Source organism: Echinops telfairi, unplaced genomic scaffold, assembly GCF_000313985.2.
Source record: "Echinops telfairi isolate 266 unplaced genomic scaffold, ASM31398v2 ScPeMD7_6080;HRSCAF=6971, whole genome shotgun sequence".
In the NCBI taxonomy this organism is placed as follows: domain Eukaryota; kingdom Metazoa; phylum Chordata; class Mammalia; order Afrosoricida; family Tenrecidae; genus Echinops; species Echinops telfairi.
Genome location: NW_022109980.1, coordinates 8,550,345 through 8,559,223, shown reverse-complemented (window position 1 = coordinate 8,559,223; position 8,879 = coordinate 8,550,345). Strand labels below are relative to the sequence as shown.

The window sequence follows — 8,879 nt, the reverse complement described above, 5'->3', positions numbered from 1 at the left end:
TAAGTATCAGTAGTAAATGTGCAATACTCAAAATTTGTGAAGGAAAACAATGAATTCCTATGTAGTCAATACTAAATGAAAAAAAAAAAACAAGAAAAATTAGAAAATACTGTAAAAGGAATGAAAAAAAATACAGCAGAACAAAAACTATGGTGTGCAGTGAAAACATGGCTCAGAGGATGTTTTATAATTGGAAATGTCTCCATTAACAAAAAATAATTACCTCACGCTAATAACCTTATATTTTACTTTGAGAAAGGTGGAAGCAAAAACTAAACATATGAAAAACAGAGGAATAGAAACAATAAAGATTAGGGTGGAGATAATGAAAGAGACTATTAGAAACCAACAGAAAAAATCAGTGAACAAAGTGATTTTTTTTAAAAAGTCAGAAAATTTGATAAGTCCAAAATAGAATGAACAAGGAAAAAAAAAGTTTCAGATCAACAAAAGAATGAATGACAGAATGAAATGACTGGATTAAGGAATATCATTAACTAATGTCACATAAATGCAAAGATTATAAAAGAATATAATTTTTTAAAATATGACAACAAATTAGATAACAGATTATATGAGTTAAAAATTCCTAGAAAATAACAAACTGCTGAAAAAATGAAGAAAATCTCAAGAGAACTATAACAAGTAAAGAATTGAAACTGTAATATAAAACTTCACACAAAGAAAAATCTGGGCTGGACTTGCTTCCTGCTAAATTCTGCAAATTTTTAAAATACCAAAACTTTTTCCAAAAAATAGAAGAGAGATAATTTCCTAACTTGTTCCATGAAGTCAGTGTTACCCTGATACTAAAACCAGACAAAGACATTACATGAAAAAAAACTATAGACCAATAACTGAGGAAAATAAATGGACCATTTTCAAAAAGAGACGATCAACCTGACTTTGTGAACATTTAAGATAGATAGATGATGATGATGATGATAGATAGATAGATAGATAGATAGATAGATAGATAGATAGATAGATAAAATGAAATTTATTCCAATAATGCAAGATGGTTAAATGTAAAAACAGATCAATTTTTAAAACCCACAACAAAATCTCATGATCATATAAAATTATTTAGAAAAACAATTTGCTAAAATCCATCATTTTTTATGATAAAAACACAGAATGAAATAGGAATAGAAAGGAACTTTCTCAAAGTGATAAAATGTATCTGGGAAAAAAACCAATAGCTACTAGTTCCTAAATGCTTCCTCCCCCCACTCCCACTACCATGACCCAGTTCTACCTTACAAGTCTGGCTGGACCAGACAACACACATTGGTACAGATAAGAGCTCTCAACACATGAAATTCAGGACAGATAAACCCCATAGGAACAGTAGTGGGAGTAGCATATCATGAAGGTAGGGATGGTCAGGGAGGGGAAGGGGGTGGAAGCGGGCACCCATTACAAGGTTGGATATATAGCCCCACCACCACCCTGAAGGGTACGAATAACAGAAATGTGGGTAAAGGGAGACAATGGACAGTGTAAGAGATGAAATAATAATAACAATATATAATTGATCAGGATTAATGAAGATGGGTGGGGAGGGGAGGGAGGGGGAAAAAGAGGAGCTGATACCAAGGGCTCAAGTAGAAACAACATGTTTTGGAAATGATGATAGCAACATATGTACAAAAGTTCTGAATATAATTGATGTGTGGAATGTTATAAAAGTTGTAAGAGCCCCTAATAAAATGATTAAAAAAAATAAAATATAAATATCACAAACCAAAACACCAATAGGTAACATCATACTTAATAGTTAAGAAGATACTCTTCCTAATTTCCTGCACAAGACAAAGATGCCTTCTCTCCATTTCTATTACAAAATGTACTGGGGATTCTAGCTAGGGCAATTAGGCAAGAAAGTCAGTCATGAAAGATTTAAAACACTATTTGCAAATAATACAGCCTCATATAAAGAAAAGTTTAAGTGACATAAACAACATCATTAGAGCTAATAAGTGGCTTGAGAAAGTTTACTATATATAAGATCAATATATAAAAATCCAGAGTCACAGAAAACAATGGTAAATCCTGTTGCAAACACAACCATCTAACAATCAGTAATAACAACAGTATTCAAATGTATTAATAGGCCGACAGGCAAACAGAATAAGTATGGGAAGGTGAATAGGACTGTATTCATGATATATAAGCTTGGCAGAGGACACTTCTTAATATTCCATGTGCTTTCAATACATACATAGACCCATGGATCACAACAGAAAACCCAGACATAAATGCATCAGCCTATAGGCAACTAATCTTCAACAAAGGACCTGAAATATGCAATGGGTAAGTGACAGCCTCTTCAACAAAGGGTGTTATACCAACTGGATTTACATATGCAGAAGAATGAAAAAAGACCCATACCTCTCCCCATACACAAAAATTAACTCAAAATGGTTTAAATCCCTAAATGTAAACCCTAGAGCTATCATGATCATCAATGAGAAAACTGGAACAAATTTGAGGGTCCTATTTCAGGGCATCCAGACTACCGACTATAATGGAGGAGGCACACAAAGCAGAAGGCAAGATAGGTGACTGGGACGTGCTGAAATTACATCATTTATGCACATCAAAAGACTGCATCGGGAGAGTAAAATGAGAGCCCAGAGATTGGGAACTTTTTTTTTTTTAACCAATGACATTGGACAGAGATCTAATTATCAAAATCTACAGAGCTCTACAGATTTACCCAATGACTTACTCTTTACTGCTGCTTCCATTAGCATTGGTTGTGTATTCAGCACGATGAAATCCTTGATAATTTTCATCTTTTCTCCATCTATCATGATGTTACCTTTGGGTGCAGTTGTGAGGATTTTGGTCTTCTTTATATTGTTTTGTAACCTATACTGACGGCTGCAGTTTATCTTCAAGAGCAAGTGCTTCAAGTCCTCCTTACTTTTGGCAAGCAAGGTTGTGTCATCTGCATATTTCAGGTTATTAATAATCCTTCCTCCAATCCTGAAGCTGCATTCTTCTTCATATAATCCAACTTCTCTGATTATTTGCTCAGCATACAGATTGAATATTTATGGTGAGAGGACACAACCATGTCACACACTTTTTCTGATTTTAAACCACCCAGTACTCCCTCTCTCTGTTTCCACAACTGCCTCTTGATCCATGTACAAGTTCCACGTGAGCGCAATAAAGTGTTCTAGAATTCCCATTATTCTTAAGGCTATCTGAAGTTTGTTACGATTCACGTAATCAACTGCTTTGGCTTAGTCAATAGAACACAAGTGATATATTTCTGGTATTCTCAGCCAAGAGTCATATAACATTAGCAGTGATACACCTAGTTCATGTCCTTTTATGAACCAGCCTGAACTACTGGCAGCTCCCTGTCAATGTACTGTTGCAACCAATGTCAGATTGTCTTCAGCAAAATTTTACTCTTGTGTGTGATATCAATTATATTGATCTCTGATTTGCACATTCCGTTGGGTCACTTTTCTGTGGAATGTGTACATGTATGGATCTCTTTCAGTTGGCCAAATAGCTCTCTCTCTAATTTCCTGGCATAGATGAGTAAATGCTTCCCATGCTTCATCAGCTGGTTGAACATTTCACTTGGTATGTCATTAATTCCATCAATGGTAAACACGAGTATACCTGTCTTTATTAACTAATCTGTACTGAACAACTTTTCATCATACATTGTAGTGAACACATTTTTCACCACAGCTAAAATCATTCTTTTAGCATGAGTGGCATCTGTCCCAAACCCATAACACCTTTCTACAAAATCAAAGCCTCTTCTTATTTTATAATTGCTGACAGGGATGGAGTTACCCAGAAAGCAATGGGATGAAACCCACATAAAGCTGTTCACGAGAGATAACTAAGTAGGCACAACTAAGCCTGTGCTTGTTTTTATTACTGGGTAATCTACCCGCCCACCCCCACAGAAGCTCCTCTGGATGAACGTGTGCACAGGTGTCACTAGCAAAGTAGAGCAGAAAACAGAATACTGGAAAAAACTCTTTAACCTCAGAGTCAGACTGCTATAGTTATTCAGATTACAACATCTAGAATTAACAAGGAGAATAAAAATTAGGCATAAAGGAGTGTAGCCTGTTTATGTGCTATTGAAAACTGCTGTCTTACACATCTCCAAGTGAGTCAGTGGTTAAAGTGCTTGGTTGCTAACTGGTCTAGGGTGGGAAAGGGACCACAAATTGAAACATATTTCATAGAGACCGCATAAGTGGCTAAAGACAAGACAAATAATCCAGACTAGGCTATAACAGTGTCCAAAAAATTCATGACCATGGTGCTAATTATAAATGATAGAAAGCAAAGAATATCATCACAAAATCATGACTGGCAGCAGATCAATTCAACACTGTTGCAGGAGGGACTTAGGGACTATAGCCATGGAAAAAGGACTTTGATTTGGGCGCATACACAAATGCCCTTTCAAATGGTTACAGGCTTCTTTGTAGGGCCCATTGACTACTTGACTAATGCTAATTGATTGTCAATGTATATGTTTCATGATCATGTGGCCTTGAGCCATATCCAACAACATCCTGACCTTTAAAGTACCCAAATCTACTGCTATTAGTTTGAGCCTGAGTCATCTATGGTTTCTGAGATTTGATCTTTACAGGAATAGTCAGGTTTCTCCATGGAGCAGCTGAAGGGTTTAAACTATCAACCTCATGTTAACAGCCCAATGCCTAACCCATAGTGCTACCAGGGCTCCTTCCTTTAGATAACTAAATAAAAAACTAATTGCTGTAGTAACCTTATAGGGCAGGGTAGTACTGCCCCTGTGGTTTTCTGAGATTGTAACTCTTTCCTGGAGTTGAAAGCCTCCTCTTTCTCCAAAGCTGCAGCTGGTGGTTTTAAACTGCTTATCTTGAAGTTAGCAGCCCAAAGCATAACCACTATAACACCAGGGTTCCTCCTTTACTTGACATGCATCTGTAAATTATTAAGGGCACGCTCAGGCAAATTCCCTGCAGTTATGACTGTCCTTCTTGGGATGGCCAGGAGAGTTGTAATCTACTTTCAAACACATTACTCGAAGGCAAAGCTACTACATTACTCTTAAATGGTCAGAAAGAACTCATATTAAGGTAGTACTCCCATTGTAATTCTTTGTTTTTGTTATGTGCTATCCAGTCATTTCCAACTCATAGGAACCCTGTGTACAATACAACAAAACACTGCCTGGCCTTGCGTTAGCCTCACAATTGTTATACTTGTATCGAGCCATTGTTGCAGGCACTGTGTCAGTCCATCTTGTCAAGGGTCTTCCTCTTTTTCACTGCTCCCTGACTTTATCAAGCATGATGTCCTTTTCTAGGGACTGATCTCTCTTGATAACTTGTCCTGATAATATATCATTTTGTCCTACTGTGGTGGCTTGCATATTTCGGTGATACAGGAAGCTAAACCAAGAAGACAAACTCACTGCCATCCAGTCCATGTTGACTCATATCGACCCCCTGTGGTTTCCTGAGACGGTAACTGTTTACTGGAGTAGAAAGCCCAGTCTTTCTCCCATGGAGCTGTTGGTGGTCTCAAATTGGCAACCATGTGGACCGCAGTCCAACTTGTGGCCACTACACCACCAGAGCTTCTACTGGAAAATATTTCACTGGTATTTCAAATACGAGAAGTGTCACCCAAAGTTAACAAGTTGTCAGTAGAGCTTGCAGACTAAGACCAGACTATGAAGAAAGAATAGCTGCCCACTTCAGGGCAATTAGCCACTGAAAAGCTTACTATGTATTCCCTACTGTTTAAAGGGTTAGATCAGGTGCACCTTAGTCTTCAAAGTCGTATCCTGGCTTTTCACCGCTCTACAGAGGTCTTGTGCAGCAGATTTACTCAATGCAATGGGTTGTCTGACTTCTTTACTGCTGCTTCCGTGAGCATTTGATGTGGATCCAAACAAGATGAGATCCTTGAGAACATCGTCCTTTTCTCCATTATCACGATGTTCATTGGTCCAGCTGTGAAGCTTTGGGTTTTCTTTACGTTGAGTTGTAATCCATACTGAAGGTTGCAATCCTTGGTCCTCAACTGGTAGCTATTTAAGTCCTCCTCACTTTCAGCAACCAAGGTTGTGTTATCTGCATAGCAAGCTTTCTTCCCATCCTGAGACCACAGCCTTCCACAAACCAAGCGCGTTTGAATTTAGAATTAAACATAACTAAAAGTTTGGCCATTGGAACTTACCAGCTGCTCTGTGAAAGATGTGGCAGTCAGTTTCCATAAAGACATCCATGAAAAATCTATGTTTTTATTTTTTAATACATCTCAAGCTGAATCAAAGTTACTAGGGAGTGAATACATATTAATGGAATGAGTTCACAAAACTTTGCTGAAGTTAGAGCTTTCCCCAGGAGAGAAAAAAATGAAACTTTTTCATTTTAATTGGAGAGTTAGTTATATGAAAAGACTTGCAAAATTTCATAGAAAAAATAAGATTAAAAGATAATAGAATGTTTCCATAAGCTTTTAGTGGCTCCCTGATAAACCTGATATTAATAAGGAATTTATCAGAAAAATATCTTTTGTTTTGAGATTTTCAATAATGCAAGGTAGAAGTAATTTTTAATATCAAGGCATCTTATAAATATTAGCAGGATGTATTTGCTAACACAAGTTATCTATGTCCAAATCAGTATATCTATTTCTTGATCTGTTTGTTGATGGTTGCTCAATTTGCCATTTTGTGGTGGTTTCCATGTTCCTTTGATGCTAGAAGTTATGCCACCAGTATTTTAAGTACCATCAGGGTCTCCCACAGTGAGCAGGTATCAATAGAGATTCTAGTCTCAGAACAGACTAGGAAGAATCAAGAACTAAACCACTTCTAAAACATTATCCACAGACAAACTTACAAATAACAATGGAGCATTATTTGATTTAGTACTAGAGAAATAGCTCCTCAAGTTGGAAGGCACTCAAAACACGACTGAAGAAGAGCTGCCTTCTCAAACTAGAGTCAACTTTAATGAGTTAGAAGCAGCAAAGCTTTGGGGACCTGTGTTTACTGATGGGGCATGGCTGAAGGTGAGAAGAAACAGCTGAAACACCCATTAATAACAGGAATGTGGAATATACAAAGTATGAATCTGGGAAAGTAGGAAATAGTAAAACATTCAATGGACTGTATAATTATGGATATCCTGGGCAATAATGAACTGAAAGGATCCTTGATGGCATAATGGGTTAAACATTAGACTGCTAACTACAAGGTCAGCAGTTCAAATTCACTAGCCACTACGTGGGAGAACAATAAGGCTTTCTGCTCTCGTAAAGATTTAGCGCAACAGACACCTACAGTGGAGGGTCCACTCTGTCCTGTAAAGTATGAGGCAGAATCAACTTGCTGACACTAAGGGCTTCTTGTTGCTGTTGTTATGACCACACCACACACACATGCTTTTTTTTCTTTTTCTTTTCTGCAATTACCAAAAGTTTTCCTTGTTTAGATAGTTGATCAGAAACTGGGCAGGTTCCTTAATTTCCTGTCCTACTTGCATGATTGTCATAATTACATTACCAAGCAAATATTTGTAAGGCAAAGAGAAGTGGCAAATCACTAAACATGATAAATTCTACATCAGAAACACTGTGCCAACATTTGAGTTGGGATCTCTCCTTGTATTCAAACACTAAGGCAAATTCTACTGGCCCTGACTCCATGCAAGTTAATAAGCACCAAATGTATAACCCAAAGCTTACATATATGTGGAAAGTAGATTTACACAATATCATTATTTATCACACATGAAGAAGTAAAACTCAATGATACAAACCCCCAAACTTTTCACAATTATTGGCTGAAACGGTGATGGCTATTATAGAAACTGTAACTAAAGTAGCAATCACATGGAACGTTTTAGGCACAGTGGCAGAACTTGGAAAGACAGGTGAGTTTGCTTCTCTAACTAGATGGTATTATGCCTTTTAAAAACACCGAAGAATCCTCTTGGCCACTTACAGATGGTTTCCTTTTTATCCTATCAGATCTTCTCTAAAGGGAGCATAGCCTTGTTCCTTTAAACATCAGAGTGCCCAGAAAAGCTGGTCCCTCTGGAGGAAATTTATCCCAGGGAACCCACTCCAAAATTTCATTTTTCTTAGGTTCAATATTCTTTGGTTTTAAATCATGAATCAAGTCTATCTCTCCTCTCATTGATATAGTAACATAATGGTAGTTCTCTTTCTTAATGAATGAATTTACAACTGAGGACAAGCGAACATTTTTCAGGGAAAGAGCTGCTTCTTCCAAGTTTTCTCTTTATGTACATTCTTCCCAGTTTTCACTGAAATCCAAATGAACTCGAGGAAGATGGACACTGCTGGTTCCAAGCGACCCTTTTCTTTTTCCCAGGAGGATGCAAAGAGGATGCTTCCTACTAGTCACCACTCTACTCCTACTCCAACTGCAGTCTGAGGGACATGCAGCTCTGCAATGGAGATCAGAGTGCCTGGAAGATGAGCTGGACCCATGCCGAAGTCTGTTTCTATGTTGTTTTGTTTTGTTTTTTAAAGATGCAATGGGCATTTTGAATCAAACAATCTTATGGTTTGCTATGGTAATAATGACAGATTCAAGAGGAATAGCATCACATTCAATGTCAAAAATATTTCAAGATTTTCTTTGAAGTGAAGTGCTGTCTGTGATAGGATAATATTCACATACCTATAAGAAAGATCAACTTATATGACTATTACTGAAGAATACACATAACTTAGGCTAGGTTTCCTAGAGATGCGGCGCGCGTGCGTGCGTGTGTGTGTGTGTGTGTGTGTGTGTGTGTTTTGGTGTGTGTGTGTGTGTGTGTGTGTGTGTGTGTGTATTGAGAGGTGTATAT

General features: G+C 37.4%; 1 pseudogene; it reads right to left on the bottom strand.

Annotated features, from left to right (window-relative positions):
• Positions 1–7,998: 7,998 nt before the first annotated feature.
• Positions 7,999–8,514, bottom strand: LOC115871574 (annotated as a pseudogene).
• Positions 8,515–8,879: the final 365 nt, after the last annotated feature.